General features: G+C 35.9%; 1 long non-coding RNA gene across 1 annotated transcript; it reads right to left on the reverse strand.

Moving 5' to 3' along the window:
- Window positions 1-13,118: 13,118 nt before the first annotated feature.
- On the reverse strand, window positions 13,119-17,865 carry LOC136290165 (uncharacterized). The gene is made up of 3 exons (XR_010721015.1): window positions 17,787-17,865; window positions 14,538-14,574; window positions 13,119-13,759 (listed from the first exon to the last, which is right to left on the reverse strand). It is a non-coding gene; the product is annotated as an uncharacterized lncRNA (long non-coding RNA).
- Between the last annotated feature and the right edge of the window lie 649 nt (window positions 17,866-18,514).

Consider the following 18,514-nt stretch of genomic DNA (forward strand, 5'->3'; position numbering starts at 1 on the left):
TCCTGTTCACTCAATGGGAGAAAGATTAATGAACCTTCAGTAAAAAAATCCTCATGGGACACATAGCATTTTTTTTTCACAAAACAGTGGAATTACTTAGACCATAAACGGGCTTTTTAAAGTATATTAACAGTGAGAGAAGGTCTCAGGAAAATATCAGTCTCATACTTGTTGAAGATGGCCACCTGACCAATAAGGATTAAGAAAATGCAGAAGCATTCCATGTGTTTTTTTTCCTGCAGTTTTTAATGTTAATGGTAGACCTTGGGCTGCTTGGTCACCTGAGATGCAGCACCACAAGTGTGGGAACTTTTGACTGCTTTTGAACCCTAAAATTGTATGAACTGAATGTTTTTAAGTCCATAAAACCTGACGGATATCATCCTGGAGTACTGAAGGGGATAGTGGACATTACTGCAGAACCCCTCTCTCTCCATCATTCATCAGCCAAGGTCTTGGGAGTCTGGGAAGGTTCCTGCTGACTGGAAGCCAACCAATGTTATCTCAGTTTATAAGAATGGCATAAGGGACTCAGAAAAATACAGGCTTCTTACTCTAACCTTAATTTCTTAAAAAATTATGAAGCCATTGTCCCGGTCCAATTGAAAGGCATTTAAAGGACAATGCAATTATCAAACTCAGTCAACCTGGGTTCAGAAAGGGAAAGAGCTGTCTGCCTTGCAGAGGGATCTAGATAGATTGGACCATTAGACTATGGTTGTTGGGATGAAATTTAATATGTAATGACAGATTCTGTAGGTAGGATGGCGTAACACCAGGCACAAATATGAATTGGGAGAGGAGTAGCTGGAAAGAAGTCTTGCAGAAAGGGCCCTGCAGCTGCTCTCTGACAGCAGGCTCAATGTGAGTCAGCAGCTTGTCCTGGCTGCCAAGGGGACAAACTCCATCCTGGGGTGCATCAAGCCCAGCATCATCACCTGATCCAAACAGCTGACTATCCCGCTGTATTCAGCACTGGTGTGGCCTTAACTTGAGTGCTGTACACAGTTCTGGGTCCCACTAATTGAGAAATATGTTAAGTCATTCAAGTGTGTCCAGAGGAAGGAAAGAAAGCTGGTAAAAGTAGTGGAAGGAATGTCCTTGAGAAGCAGTTGAGGACTTAGGGTTTCTCTAGTTTGGAGAAAAAGAGAATGAGGAGTGATCTAATTGCTTTCTATGCCTTGCTGAGGGGGAAAGATGGGGAAACAGAAGTGCCAACCCTTCTCCCTGGGATTCAGTGATAAGATTTACGGGAATGGTTGAAAGCTGTGTCAGGAGAGGACCAGACTAGATTAGGTAAAATTTATTTACCAAGATGGTGGTCAAACACTGGAACAGGCTTCCTAGAGAAGTGGTCGATGCTCCAAGTCTGTCAGTGTTTAAGAGACAATTGGAAAATGCCCTGAGTAACACAATTTAAGTTCTGTTTAACTCTAAATTTGTCAGGCAACTGTAGTCGATGGTGACTGTACATCCCTTCTAACTGAAATAGACTGTTCTGTTCTGTTCTATAAAATGTTCCAAGGTGCTCCTTTGCAATACTTCTGGTTTAGGTGTTCTTCCTCATTCTCTTGAAAAGTTCAGTTGCTTGCATTGATTTAACTTTTAGGTCAAAATGATTAGATAGCATGTATTTTTGGGACATACTGCATCTTTTTTGTTTTTCAGTTACTTCAGGGCACAAGTGTTTTACTGCATTTAAATAACCCTTCACACATCTATGTTATTTCCTCTCAAGTATTGATATGGCTGTTTGTTAGCATAAAATCTGATGCTAAAAGAGAAAATGGCAATTATTTGGCTTAAAACAGCAATCATAAAGTTCATGTGAAGCAATTCCTTTCCTTTTTCCTTCTTTATAAATAGTAGAATTTAAACATTTTTTATTTAAATCAATCTTTTGAGTAAATTGCTGTCTGTGGCACTCCCAATGAAGAAAAACCCCATGTACAGAAATGCTATGAGCCTAACATCAGTGATCATAAACCAGTCTCCCTTTGGCTTAATTTCTTAGCAAATATCAAGAATTTTCCTTAAATTTAATGTTATCAAAAACTAATGGAGAAAACAGTCAAGGCAAACTCAGGCTGGATATGCAAAACTGCAGCACTACCAAAATACCACACAACTCAAATGGAAAGAGGCGTACAGAACCTGCCACCTTGTTTAGTGAAGTACATAATGAGTAAAATACTCCTGCTTACCAGAACGAGTTGAAGATTCTGAAAGTAATTTAATTTATGAATGCTATTTTCATTTCATACTAGTCGGGTGGAAAAGAGAAGGAAAGTTAACTTCATTGTCTTGGTTTTGCTCAGCCCATATCCAATAGCACTGGAGTCCCTACTCCAACCCTAAAAGAGCTAGTGGTGTTCATACTTTAGAAATGCTTTTTCTGATGCATCAAAATATCTCTTGTGAGCCAAGCCAAACAACAACTGCAGAGCAGAATAAACTCAGAGACAGACACATGTTAGGGCTGATACAGCTGGTGCAGCAGGGGGAAAGGATATTTTTCACTGAAGATCCACACCATCTCTCACCTCTCAAGCTTAAGGAAGATCTATAAATTCAAAGCAATTTCAGCCTCAAAAGAGATTATGACCTATAATTCTTTATTTCACTGGACACCAAAAACATTTGACTTAGTGGAAACACTGGCTTCATGACACATTGTTTATTTGTGCTACTTTCAGTTGCAGAAGGCAATGCTGTGTCACTCTTTAACAACAATCCAAACATTGATTCTTCCCTTTGCTCCATGTCTCATAGATACCAAACACCTAGTTTCCTTCTTGGATTTTCTCATTAACATAACTAAATCAAAGCGAGAGCAATTATTCCCAGTCTATACTTTGTAGTAATGCAATCCCTATACCTTTAGCAGGTGTTCCCTTATAGGGAAAGGGTTTCATTTTACCTTTTGTCATGTTAGCAAGTTTGCTGAAAAGTTCTGTGGATTTCTCTTTGCAATTGGCCCAGAGCCAGCCCAGAAGTGTAGATTGGACTCTGGAAATGTTACTCAAAGACACTTGGTACCCTCATTGGGCCAAAGGTCAAAAAAGTCCACCTATGCTATTAGGTACAAAAGAGGGAGAACAAAGGAACTCCACGCTTTTCGCTTTTCACTTTTCGCTTTTCACTTTTCGTCTCTGGCTTTTCCATGCTTGTATCTCAAGGTGCTGTAGCAGCAAGGGGTTTATCTCTGTGCTGCACTCAGTTCGGTTATTTTGTATTTTATATTATTTTTACATCATTATGAAAACCCTTTTGATTTTTCAAGGCACCTGCGATCAGCCTCCCACTTCTTATTACAGCCACATTTCTGAACACTCTGAAAAGAGTGTGGGTAAAACCCACAATACTTAGCTTGAACTATGTTACTTCTACACCTGAATGGCATCTGGAAAGCCTGAGAAGTTCTACATTTTCTTCCAGGTGCAGCCATGTGTCTAGTAAAAAACAATGTTACTTTACATCTAGAGAATTATTGTTGCTGCACCACTCCTGAAAAATGACATTATTCCACAATTTTAAAGGAGGAAATGAAATATACAAAAATCAGAGTTATTCTTATGGTGGATTTCGTGGTAAAGTGGGTTTCTGTTGAAATGTTGTGTTTGATGTTGATGTGTACGACATTTCATTTATTGAATACTGCAAACAGAGACCAAAGGTTGCTCAAAACAACTTGCAGCGTTCTCTGCTCCTAGAAATGCACTCCAGGATTATAATCAAGCAATTATTTATAAACCAGTAGGGTTACAGTAGGAAGATTTGGCATTTATAAGCAAATCTCTTGTTTGCTGTATTTTCCGTGTATATGTGAACACCCACAGAGTTTACACGTAGGATATAATTTCCAAGGTGATTTTTGCTCTGTGTAGAATGGGAATTAATTTTATACGGTAGCTGCCTTTTCCCAGCAGCTAGCATTTCCACAGCTGGTTGCTGTTTCATTCACCCATACTTTTCCATCACATACTATTTCTTCAGCAGCCCTATTGCATGCCCAGAGAAAGAAAACATTTATCCACAACAAATCAAAAGCTGTGAAAAAAATGCTACTGAAAGTATGATTTTTCTTTTGTGATTACAGAAAGACCACACCTTTTCTCTTCAGACCTAACTGTTGCAAAGTTGTGGCTTAAGACTTTAAGGAACAAGAATTTGAACTCTGTTTAATTTGATAAATAATATCAAAATTTAAAAATTTATTGCATTAAATAACACAGATGTCTTATTAAGACCCTTGAAAAAATAATGATTTATATGAAGTATTGTTATGCTTTTGTTTCCTTGTTTATCAGAACTTTTTGACCATATCTGTAACTGAAGTAGCAGAGCACAGCCTCTCCAAGACAAAGATTTCAACAAAGTGAGATTAGAAGGAGCCTGTGAAATTATTTTTTTAGATAAGTCTCAAATGTCAAAGCACAGAAAGGACTCACTACCTCTTGCTGTTGAACCCATTGAAAAAATACTTATAATAGTTTTTATATGTATTTTTGAAGGACTGAAGATATTGACAGTTGCTGTAATGCTTGAAGAAGTTCTGAATGATAAGTGAGGGTGAGGACATTTAAAGCTTTCCTTCATTCTAATTAACTGATGGTAATGATAGATGTAAGCTCAAGGCAACTACATTATCCCTTTAGGCAAGGACAAAAGTAGTCCTGTTTGTTCCAGTATAGATAAAGATTTGATTTGCCTGTTTACCACAGGAGAATTAACATGAACTTTAATCATTCAACTGATGAATTAAGAGATGCAAATCTGTAAGAAATGCATAATTTATTTTACAAATTAATTGATGTCATAAGCATTGAAAATCACACTGTATTAAACAGCCCATAGTGCTTTCCAAACCATTTTGATCACAAAGAAAGTGAGGATAACATAATGATGACTCTAATGTATTATACAGGGTCACAGAAGCACTTGTGAAACCTTCAGTCTGAAAGGTCTCTGGCTTCTTGTCTTAGAAATTACTAGTGCTGCAATAGAGTCATCTGGAAGGATTTAGTGCTTCAGGCATGTCTGCACAGCATCCTGCAGCTTAACTGAAGGGGCATGGAGAGATGGCTTTAGACAGATGACGGACTATGCACCCTAAAGCTAAGGCATGGGCAGGCACTTTGTCCTGTCCTCCCTGCCTGTGAAGGAGCTCCAGCAGGAGGGAGGAGCAGGCAATCAAGGACGGCTATCTCTGGAAGACTGGTTAGATCTGCTGCATTAATCCCTTACCCTCCTACACATGGCACGTAAGACTTCTTCTATCATCAAGATCTTTCTTCCAAGGAAGAAAGGATGAGAGGGACAAAATTTAAATTGAGAAGAATATTAAAAACCCTCAAAAGGCTGTGTTTAGCTCTTTTATTATTCAACTCTCCAAAGAGCTGCCATTTAGAATTAAGTATTTTGAGAATATCTTTTGTGTGGTAATGACTGTCATCAGTAATAATTTTCACTGGTGTCCATGTTTTTTCTGTCTTAGACAAACACCTCTGCTATTAAACAGTTATAATTTCTGCAGTGAGAGTGGGTAGTGGGGGTCTGGCTGGGATGAGGTCAGCTTTATTCAAAGCAGCCAGTATGATGCTGTTTTGAATCTGTGACTAAGCAGTGTTGATACAGACCAACACTTTAGCTGTTGCTGAGCAATTGCAGTAAGATTTTCCCCATTTCTCACTCAGCTCCACTACCAGAAAGAGGGCTGGGAGTGAGCAGGAGAATGGGAGGGGTCACCATCAGGACAGCTGGCCCAAAATTACCAAAAGCAAATTCCAAGCCTTATAACATCGTGTTCAGCAACAAAGAAATTGGGGCTTTGGTTATTCCAAACACATTGCTGCTTGGAGTCAGACTGGGCACTGGCCTGCTTGTGGGAGGTGAGAAGGGATGCAAATGTCTTGCACCATTATTTATTTTTTCTCATATCCTGGCAGAGAATGCAGTACACCTTTTAAATCTACCCTGAATTTAGCAATAATTTCCAGCCTCATAAAAATCATATGAAAAGAAAAATGCAACTGTCTCTAAAGATCTCAACAAGAATTTCATGGAAAACTTTCATTTTTGACTAAATTATTCCTTAATTTCTAGAATACTGTTGAAGTATAGACTATACAAGTAAATTTTTCTAAATTATTCCTTTAAAAAAATTATTTAATATTTTTACACTTACACCAGCAGTGACTTTGATTATGATCCAAGTAAACTCCTATAAATAAAGATGGATTAAAACTGGTTATAATGTTAGAATGCAGTGTTTGATTCTAACATTCCTAGTAGAAGTGGTATTACTTCCGACTTTCACCGTGGTTATTGATAGGACACTTCAGACTATTATGTTTTTTTCCATGTTTCAGACTTTCTGAAGTCAATGCTTTGTCGATCTTTACTTTTAGGTTCAGGAAAACTTTATTGTCACTTAGTAGTTGATTCCTAATAAAACTGAATTTTATTTATTTGACTGAAGTGAAGATGAATAAGTGTATGCTTTAACTTATAAAGCCAGTATAAATTGTATAATATTTTGCTCTGTTCATCTAATGGTTCCATTTCAGTGTATGTAATCCTAGCACATAATTTTCAGGATTAGGTGTCTGTTCTATATCCATCTTCACTGTACAGAATAAAATGTGTTAAAGGGTTTTGTAATCATAGCAAGGAAGGATAAGATCATAGACTAAATTTTTACCTGTCCAAGTAATACATTTCTCAGCTCAGAACATGTTATTTTCACACTGTGTTTTATCCCCTGTCATGGGAAATGAAGCCTGTCTCTCAGCCTCATAATCCTTCTTTTGATGAGGCAACTTTACCACATTTCCCCATCTTATCTATGTTAGTTCCTTAATGTGTATTTCTCAGAGGAGAAGGCTTGTACTTCTAGTATTATATTCTCATAATGCTGCATCCTGAGGTTTTCTCCAATCACAAAATTACAAACCATTTTTCTGTAAGAGTTTAGTGCCGTCTTTCACAGCACAGTTCTCAAATTCCCTCATAGGTTTCATATTTGATTCCAGTAGTATCACTAGCAAGAAGTGATGCATTTAATGTTTTTCTCCATATGGAGTCCCCTTTCTCTTTCAGATTTCATGCTTCTAAACTTGAATTTCCTACATTAACATTCTCCTCCACTCCAAAGATTTGGTAACTATGCCATCCCTTTCTTTGCCTGCTAAAATGTAACAAGGAAAGTGAAAGAAGGGTAAGAAAAAGCATCACACATACTATTAAGGATAAAACCATATTCTACTGACAACCTACTATTACTCCTTGACATCAAAAAACAAAACAAAACAAAACAAAACAAAAAAAAAAAAAAAAAAAAAAAACCACGAAAAACCTGAATGTGACCTGAGAAGCTGCAAAAGAAAATTGAAAATTACACAAATACTCCTTGACAGAAGAGAATTCAAGGAATTCCTTCAAAAGGCAGAAAAACCCAAACCACAACAGTACTCCATGCTGGTGAGAGGGATATACCCAAAAGTGGGTAGCACATATATTATCCCTTACCTGACACGTGTGCAGGGCTGCTTAGCCAATATAATCCCATGTAGGGTTTCTTATTTTCATCTGCTCTTAAGAATGAGGGAGGGAAAAGGGGATGAGGACAAATTTAGAGCAATTCAGCAAGAAAATACACCATTTTTTACAGAACTAATCAAAAATCCAAATACCAACATCTCATATAGGCCAAGCTATTCTACACTTAACCTATGAAACACTGTGGCCTGTTATTCCACAAGAAATTCCAGTGGATAAAGAGCTTTTGTAGAAAAAAAAAATTCCCAGTGTGGGTGAGAGTACTGCAGTCTGGTCCTCAGTGTGTTAGAATATACTGAGCAGATTGAGAACACCACCTGTTCATAATATGTAGAAACTTGACTAATGACTATAGTCTACTTTATCTGAGTAAGTTTTAATGGAAAATGCTAGGACTCAAATTCATTTTTGCTTGCAGGCATCTTGTAGGGCCGGTGGGGTGATGAAGTGATACTGGTTTAAAATTCTAAATCAGTGTAATCTTTAATAATTCTGTATCATACTGTATGCTTGCATCTATACTACTTTAATAACAGTGGAATACAAATAACCATTACACAGAAGAATGAAACAGAGAGGTAGCATATGACCATGTAATATTAAACAAAGGAGACCCACAGATATTTATAAACTCAGAAAAACTGTGCCCTTTTTGATGGAGAAATATAGAACATTCCCCACTGACTCCATAAAAAGTAAGTCTCCTAAGGCACTGCAAAACTAAATATTTTTGTACAGCACTTCATAGTCAGAGCTGTACAGTATGTGAAAATAGGCCTTGGGCAGTAACACACATCACCAAAATCCCCTCTGTGAAAGCAGGTTGGAACTGTGCTTTTGGGCATATACATAAAACAGAATGATTGCTGTTCTATTCAGAATTGAAGCTATGTTTTGTTTTCATTTTTTAAAGTTGCTTTCAAGATGTTGAAGTTGGTTTTATAAGTGATTGGCTAATGCCAGCATCAGTAATCCTATATCAAAAGGGCTCTGTTTAGATCTGACAGTGGAAAAGGAAAACTTGATGGACGTAATGTTTGTCGAATGGTGTGCAAAGAAATGCAGATCTTTGTTGTTCCTACAGTCAGCCACAAAAACAAGTCTGAAGAAGCTTTGTAGCTGCAGAAGCATCATACATTTTAATCAGACTGAATCAATAACCTAATCCTGTTTTCCTTTAAGAAATAGTAAAGATCCCATAGATTTCAGTCACAGCTCAGTGTAGGTTTTATAGATATAATGACTGAAAGGACTTTGAAGGTGAAAGAGATACAGAGATTTAGTGTTTGTCTTCTTACACAAAAATATAATGCTGTGTACTGTTTCCAGAATAGAGTTTATAGAAATTTCAACAAGACAGAAAATGAATTTTATATTTGTTGCAAAATATGTAAACAAATTGCATCCCTGAACAAAAAGAGATGTTGTGGGTGGGACTGATTTCTGGTTTCTTTACCAAAGGATAATCTCCCATGCTATAAAGTTCTTTCTTTTTATGTGTCAAATCACTTTGAGGTCTGTAAGCTGTTTTTTGCCTAGTTTCAATAACATAACCACAGAAATTAAAAAGATGATCCTACATAATGTGTGAATCTAATGTTACATCTGGCTTAAAATAGCCTGTAAGTGAGGACTTATTCTGACCCATCTTCCTTTTCAAGCTATCAGCATGGAAAACAGAGTAATCCTGGAAAGAAGCCATTCTTTTGGGGTCTGATGTAAATTAAAGCCCTATGTAATAACTTCATCAGCCCAAAAGTGTCCACAGAGAGATTAGGGTCCCATACATGTGCAGAGTTCAAATGTAACTGGGGAATGTATCCCACAGTCCCTTCAATACCATTAAATACCTGTGGGGTCCCTAGAAAACCAATACCTGTGTCCACGTATTTGAAAATCTTCAAATCAAAATCATACACTCATTTTTGTCAGCTAGAATTGGGACCACCTTAGTTGAGATATTTGTGATCATTTATAAATATATCATATATAAATATTTATGGTGTACAGCAAAATAATTAGCTAAATATAGCTAAAATCAGTGGGTTTTTTCTGGTATTGGGAAAATCTTGTTTAAATGTTATGCTTAGGCTGTTAATTTTTTGATTGAAAAAGCTGTCTCCAGTGATGTCAACAAACCAAAAAGGACTAAGCATATGGGCTGTTCGAGCAGATTTTTTAAGCAGATAAAGAAGTTAACATAAAAATGATCAAGCTGGATCAGGAAAAATGTTAGTGTATCCATGGACTGTGTCTGTGGTAGTAGACAATAGCAGATATCACAAACAGATATAGGAGCATGACAAGCAGTGATGCTTTCCCAGCACAGCCTCTAGCAAAGTTCAGGAATCCCAGACTAGAGAGGCAGTTGTTACCTCAATAGCTAGTGAGGAATTTTTCTTCTATGAATTCATTCAATTAATTCCAAAATCTACATCAAAATTTTAGCATCCACAATGTATCATGTCAAAGAATTTTACACATACTTGTTCTGGATCAGCCTAATTTCATACAAGTTCTTTCTGGTTTATGAAAAGGTATTTTAAAAATCTCTTAGTAGCTTTTTCATGCCCTTGGGATTCTGCAGACTTTGCTCATATTCTTTTTATAACTGTTTTTTTTAGAATAAATAATGCCATCCCCTTAGCAACTCCTCACCCTGAAGCCACTGTCTGTTTAGCTACCCTTGCCATCCTTGTCTGAGGAAGCAGTAATACAGTCCCAAGATGTAGACATTGTTTTTCTACAGTGGCAGAATGCCCTTTTCTTGTTTATTTCCTGTTCACTTTGTGTGATTCAGTTTACTTTGCTGGTCCTTGCTCAGCAGTGTATATTTCCATTTAAATCCTCCAGTATTTTTCCTAAATGGAAATCGTTCTTTCATGTATATTTAGTCCAGTATTATATCTAGATTTCTAAGAACATTTTCACATTTTTTATATCAATTCACATTGAATTTTACATACTATTTTTATTCTCTAGTTACTATTCATTATCATGAGATCCTCTTAAAACTCACAAAAATTGGGCTTTCTAATAACTTAGCAGCACCACCAAATTGTTAACTGATTTTTCATTTCCTTTTCAAGGATATTTGTGATTTCATTCCTTTGTTCTTTTAGCTTGGATATATAATGAATCTGTAAATCAAGCATTAAATTTTATATTAAGCCAATACAGGGTTTCATATTAACAATGGATTTGACAATCTTTCATCACCCCATGTTTAAGGAATGGAGGCCTCTTCAGTTACCTTGTTTTGCAGGTCTGCCACATCAACTTCTTAATAAATTATTATCACATTTAAATTCATTATCTGATTTTATCCCAATTTAACACAAATTAAAGTCTTCAAACTAAGCTTTTTATATGCTTGACAGAAAATGGCCATCAGAAATTCATGTTCTTAAAATGTCAGGTAGAAATATGTCAGTAAAATCTGAAGTGAGATTATTATTTTGCAGAATAAAAAGGTGAGTTAAAATAATATACCTGAGTTCTAATCATATGAATAGTGCTCCAAAATCTACTTTAGCTGGAATACAAAGAGGTGTGGAAGAAATGCTGCGATTATTTTCAATGGCTTGTAACTCATCAAGCATATTGGTCCTACTCTAAGTCCATGAACAGACAAAACAGGAGAAATATCTAAATCTTAATGCCTGTGGTGTTGTGCCTTCAGAGCACATAAGTGATGGGAATTAATGGGTGCACTGAATGCAGTCCAGACTCCTCAGCAGTGAGTAATGAGTACTAAACTATACTGCATTAAGGACCATTAGGGGCTAGTACTTCTCTTTAGCCCAGTTTTACTGGGAAATTCTTTTCAGATTACTTTGTTCTGTTCACAGGGAAAAAACAAACAAACTAAAAACCCAACAACTAAATCTGATGGAATAGATTTTATAAGAAATATGATAAGTAGGCACAAATTTCTTTATATTTCTTTGCTAGTTGCCTTAAAGCAAGCACCAGAGGAAAGCTTTTGGAGATAGAGGGGTCAGGCGAAGGGGGAACAAAGTGGGTGAAGGACTGGTTGCCTAGTTCACACGTTGTTAGCACAGCTGTGCCAACAGATGGAGAAAGATACCCTAAACTGGGTAGATGTCTCTCCTCACAGAAGAAGTCAGGAAAAGACAGAAAAATGTCCTGATTCACCATTTGTTCTCATCACAGAAAAGTTACGAGCCCTTTCTTTTGCACTTTGAAAAAAGCCACAATACAGTGAGACAACTTAATAATTTAAAATGAGCTATGATCTGCATGATTGTATGGTGGAGATACATTTTATATTCATGTCTCAAATCTGATACAAATCAAACTTTTTACAAGTTTGTTGCTGTTCCTTTTTTGAGTTTTTTATGCCACAAGCTTCACTGGTCCTAAAATAGCAATAAAGTCTCCTGGGTTTGTGTAATTGTGACAGATTGTAAATTTCATAGTGCCTTTCAGTAGAATATCAAAGCATGAACATAAAGTATGCATTTGTGATTCTTACTTTCTAGTGATGGTGACATTTTAAAAAGTCTTTGGTGATTATTGGGATAAACTGATGTATACTGTCAAACCAGTTCACAAACTGACAAGTACTATCCCTTTTAAACTGTACCACCCTATAATAGGTGGAGAATTCCTAAGAGGTTCTTTAAGACCAGAAAAATCTGGCTTAACATGCAATGGAACCTACCTGTCAAACAAGGGAGGTCTTTGTGCCAGCGCCAGTGTTCCACTTCAGCTAGCCAATACCTGCTGATAATGTCTCTTTTTGGAAGAAAACTCTTTGTCCTAAACCCACGGAGATCTTTTTTTTTGGGGTAAATACAAGGTATTTAAAAATCTTAATAGGGTTCTCTAAGCTTATCAGTTGTACACATGGATGCCCTCCACTAAGCTATGAATTTAGATTTTAATTTCTCTCCCTTTAGACATGTACTGTTTTGCTTTCTACTGCAACTTGGTTGAATACTTTTCTTCCATTAACTATATTACAGAGAATATGTGAATCCGTATATATACATATTCATGCACTGTATTTATTCATGTATATATCTCAGTTTGGCAGCTGGGAAATACAGACAAGAAAGTAAAATAATTGTATATGCTATACTGAAAATGTGCTTTTCTTGAACAATTAGAGGATCCTGAGTAACCAAAGGAGAGTAAAAGAGCATGAGAAGGATGATTGATGTTTTCAAATATGCCTGAGCAACTCAAAAGCCTGAAATTTATTTTCAAGAGTGGATAAATGGGATTTTGAAATTTTCTAGACTATTGTCACTATCACTGCTGGAGTGGAGGAAAAATAGAAATTGCTAGTCACTCTGTCTAACATTCACGAAAACTGGTATGAAAATTTGGGGGGGGGGGGGGGGGGGGAACCACAAAAACAACACCAGAACAGGTACTTCTTGTGCTACTTTGCAAAGTCATCTTTTTATTCACTTAAGCCTCAAAACCAGAAAATTGACTTAGGTTAAATATTTTACCTATGTCCAATAAAAAGTAGAACCTTGAGTTAAGTTTCTCTTAATGTAGGTTTTATACCTCATAATTTCTCTTAATGTAGGTTTTCACTTGTCCCACTGTGGATTTACAAGACAACTTCCCTACTAGCTCCCTGTATTTCTGTCTTCACTGTATTAGAATTCTACCTAGAAAAGGCAAAGAGGATGTACTGTAAGTTCAATAAAATCTCCTTTTATTTTTCAAACTTGAAGAGAGTCCTTTTCATCAGTTGCCCTAAAAATTGGGCCATTCTCCCCATTGAAAGGTACTTGGAAAAAATAGGTGATAGACCCTTCTTGTGGGACAGCCAGCTCAACGGTTCAGATGGAAGAAGTCATGAACACCAACACCCAAGCACATATCTAAGCATCAAGAATTGGGTGGAGTGTCCTCCTGAAGGGCCAGCCTCTCTTCTCAGCATATAGAGGAGGCTAGGAAAAGTGCTGTATATCTGACATTTACATGGATCACGTTAGGTGAGATCAATAATTCCTGACAGTCTGTGGCAAGTGGATCACTGTAGAGAAAACATATCTCTGACAGACTTCCTTCCATGGTTGCCTTCACAGATTTAGACTAGAATCAGATTAGCAGCTGCTTTTCAACTTGTAATATTTATTCAGGCAGGGTTTTCATAATGGAAAGTATTTCTTATTCTGCTCTCATACTCAGATGAGGATATCTTCTTGATTTTCTGAAATTGAAAATTAAGGTTAAGCATCAGCTTGGATTACCCTAAGTGACACAGGCAATTGAGAAAATAGTAGGCAATTTGGTGATATATTTCTCTCTGTGGTATCTGAAAGAACCACATTTTGATGTGCAATTCTCAATTAATTCAGAAATGTGTATTCTTCAGGAACTTCTCTGACATATTTCATGTTCTCCTGTCACCTGAGAATGTAGAAAACTTACACTATAAACTAAAATATGATTTCCCAATATTTTTCCACAATTCTTTAAGTCAGTTGGAGCATATGCCAAATGTTCCTCTTGACTTAATAGACGTCTGTTGAAGTGAAAGATAAATGGCTTTGGATCAGTTAACTTTTCTCTTATACCTATTCTTTTTTAAACAAAATGATCGGCAAATATTAACAGGACTTCTTCAGGAAATACATGTTCATTCTTTGTTCCTATTCTTTTGATCTATTCTTGTTTTCTTTTTTTACCATGGTAGCACACTAACAAAAAAGAAGGCTATCAATGACACAAGTCTGTGTTCCGTGTAACAAAGAAACAGCACCTAATCCACTTTATTTCTGCAGGATTCCAGTGTCTTGCTTTCCAGACTTATTGTAAACCACTGAAAAAGTTACACAGCATATTGTATATTTCTAGGACCTCTAAGCTAACTCAGAACTTTCAAACAAGAAATAATATTTATTGGATCTTTTGACATTTATGTTACTACTACAGAATGACTGGTCTCTGAGGGAATTTGGATCCCCCACAAATTTAAATTTTCTTACCTTTTGCTATTTTTCTTATATTTTAGAGTTCCATAGCCTGTAAAGAAAGGATGGAATATTAGTATGAATGGCACAATTATGGAATAACATGTGCTATGCAATACATGTTATGATGTGTTATGACATGCTTATTGATAGCTACTGACAGCAAGAAAAGAAATTTATACTACTATCTGATATTTTCATGCTTCTCTCAACAATACCTAGGAAATATCTCTTAGTTTGTTATGACTGACATTTTTAGGGAATGTACCCTTAATTCTTCATCTAACATTTCTTCCAGACTAGAATTATAACTAGTGCACCATATACTTTAGTCGTCATGTAGAAAAAGCTTCCGAGCTTATATTTTATACTTTTGCAAGCTGAAGGGGTAGGATTTAGTTATGATGATTATTAAAAATACTATGAAGGACTATTATACTAGGATAGAAATATTGCATGCTAGCTTCATTCAGAATAAAGAAAAGTTAAGATATTAAGAATTGAATTTAGTGAATATTGGCTTTGTTTTGTACACTAAATCCACTTTTCCTAACAAAACAGCCTATATATGCTTATTGTGTAATAATTTCCACATTTAGAGGTATAATAACTTTTATTCTTAACTATGTACAAAAAAATTATATTATCTGATCAAAAAATCTATATACTTAAATACAGGGATATCAAAGTCTTATTTTAAACAGACTTGAAAGAAAAAAGCTCAAGAAGCAAATTCCTTTGATTTCCTTCCAGGCTCAGTTCTGCGCCGCCTTACATGCCTTTAATCTGCAATAGTTGCACTACAGACTTCTGCAGCAGCAAGGTAGCCCCAAAAACCTTCTGTCAATTTTGAAAGGATAAGACTGTGCTTGAAACCATTAAAAAAAAAAAAAAGAAAAAAAAGTCACCGAGTGAAAAAAACCAGCCATTGCATTGGCGCTATGCTGCTTACTGACTGAGATTCTGAGGTTGCATCTGAGAAGTGGAAAGCACAAGGAAGTCTATGATGAGTTTCATTCCTCTCCCCTTTTTCTTTTCCAGCTTTTTAGTCTATATATAGGTGGGGTAGAAAGAACCTGTGGTTTTCCAATGCACAGGATATGCATTTGTGGACTGAGCTCTGTTCTTCTGAACAGTGAAAAACAAAATTAAAAGATTTCCTAAAAGGCATCTTCCGACACAAACAGGAATTCAGTCAGAGGAACACAAAGATCTCATTACATGAGACAGACTGATGGAAGCAGTGCCTCTAACATCCCACACAATTTACATGTGTGAAACTCAGGAAGATTCGCAAAGGACCATTCCTGCCACATGCTGATGCAAAGGCATATGGAAAGTTTTCATAACTGTCTAAGAGAGATCTTTTCAAATTTATAAATCTTGATGTTGAAAAGACCCATCTTAGCCGCCTAACTCAATGTCAAGCAAAACATGAAGCTTTTCTCACAGAAATTTAAGGGGAACTTTTGGGTGATGAAGCATTCTTCCTGTATGTAGTACATATATGCTTAAGCAGTTTTTCTTTTCAGCACTATGGAAAGAATTTCAAATTTTAAAAGCCTATATGCAAAACCTGCTGGAGCCACAGAAAGGAAATGCACATGTCTACATCAGACATAGTGATTTTGCTCTCTTCACAGCAGCTAATGAACATAAATAGACACTCTGGTGGAAGCTCATCTCATGCCAAAATAAATATCTAAAAAAAGTTATATGAATCATGCTTGGCAGTGCCTCTTCCTTTTTATCAGCTGTTACAGAGGCTATGATGAATAGTTCAGATATAAACATCCACACTCTACACATCAAAAGTCAGATGAAATAAAATCCTGCCTGAGAATATTTTTTTTGTAGACTGTAACAGAATTTCACTCCAATCTGTCCTTACATGGTTGCTATATAAGATAGGGCTTCACAACACAACAAATGTAATAATTGTCTATATATGGAAAATATTAAAGGTGACCTTCAACTTTGGGAGTGGATGATTTCTACTGCAGAAAATTTCTGAAATGAAAAAACAAAATCACTGAATGCTATCAGAACTGTGAAAATGCTGTCTAAAGTAACCCTACAAATCTCTTTCAGTGAAGAAAAGATAACAAATGTATAGTTGCGATATGCAGTGAAATTGCTGATTTGTAGCAGGTTACAAGATAATAACTGATTTTTACAGATTACAAAAGATTTGTGCTTATGAGAGTATCTTTTGAAACAGTATTTAGTATCTTGCAAGAAATAGAAATGAAACACATTACTTCTCTAATCTGGAATGTCTTTACTTTCTTCAACATATTGTCTATAACTGTTATGTGAGATTGATGATTTTACAGTCAATGCCCCATATCAAATACAAAAATACACTGATATGCTGTTCTGCTCAAGAAATACCCATTTTCATCTTCCTGATGTTATCAAAAACTTGACTTGCTTTAAAAGCTGTTAAAATTGCCTACAGTACTGCCTTTGTACTCACATCTTCATCATTTAGAGTTTACCTGAGAAACTGAGAAAATAATTTCATATCAGGTTTAGCTTGTCCAGGTGTTTAAACAATTTCATCCAGGTTTATTAAATAAAATAAGCTTGTGCAAGACCTCCAGTTAAAATGAAGAAGACTGCAGTTTCAGAGTAATGATAGTAATGTCGGGTTTTTTTAATTTATTGATTGGAGGAAAAATCACTGTTCTATTTTAGAAGTGCAGAGGAATGAATTTTCTTAAAACTCAGAGCTATATTTTTCATGAGTAATGTATGTTGCTAAAGCAAATACTGTCAGATTTATTAGCAATGTGATGCTGAAAATTTAAATCAACAATATTAATCCAGGAATTTTAATTACAGAGCTATTTTGAAAACTACCATGATTATTCAGAATCAAGAGTTAGTTATACCACAGTAAGTAATTTATTCTTCTTTCCTTTTTAAAAAAGTAATTTTGAAAGGATCACCATAATACAAAATGGCCATCATAGCTGCTAACCATATAAGTTAGTCCAGGGTAAAACACTTATTTTTAAGCACTAATTAGAGACTCTAGGCTGGTTTTTTGGGTTTGGGGGGTTTTTTTTAAGGGTTGGGTATTTTTAATTTTTGTCTTTATTTAGAATGAACATAAACTTGTAAGAAGCGTAAAATCCTATGAAAACTGGAGAAAAATCAGTAGGAGCAGTATATCTAACTATACCATAGCTCCAAAAAAAAATGAGAAGCCACTGGAAAAGAAAAAACACTTAGGAAGAGAATGTCATTGTAGTTTACCTGTATGAGTCTTTTCCTCCACATGAACCAAAAATACGTTTTTCTAATGACATAATGAGAGCTACCTTTTATATCTTCCCTTGAAGGTTTTGAAATCTTATCATTTCAACATGAGATCAATTAATTAGGAGAGAGAAAGGTGAGTTTGCCACAGCTGAGGAACCAGATTAGCATTTTATGGAATTAGCCATCTCCATCTTTTGATTAAGCTGCGCTGGGAAATCTCTCCTCTGTACTATAAATCAGTAGAAGACATTTTGTTTAAACTGCAAGCATAAAATATAAAATATTTAGGTCAGGTTCTACTACCCCAAATGATAATAGAAAATTTCCTGAAACATTCAGGACTTGCACTGTGACTTATTAGATGCCTCTCTGTTGTACATATTAATTAAGACATTAACTACTAAACAGAAAGCTAATTCATGGTCACAGAGCAGGCATTTAAAAGTTAACTCATACTGAGGGAGTATGGAGAGAATTTCTTTAGATAGTAAGGTACATAAGAGCTATTTTAAACACCACTAGCCTGATCTTAGGAAATAAGATGACATCTGGCATATGCTGGAATTGTTAATGTTTAAGAGGCAGAGAGCAGTAATACTGGCACCCTTGGAATCTAAAAGGAGTTTTATGACCAGAGCCTTTAAAGCTGTGCTGCAGTCCTTCTGGAACGAATGAAACAAGCAAAAGCATCTGGTACCTGCCATGAGAGGACTGATTCCTTT

The sequence above is a fragment of the Chamaea fasciata genome, unplaced genomic scaffold (genome assembly GCF_029207755.1).
Source record: "Chamaea fasciata isolate MVZ Bird 193981 ecotype frontalis unplaced genomic scaffold, bChaFas1.0.hap1 SCAF_5, whole genome shotgun sequence".
Classification (NCBI taxonomy): domain Eukaryota; kingdom Metazoa; phylum Chordata; class Aves; order Passeriformes; family Sylviidae; genus Chamaea; species Chamaea fasciata.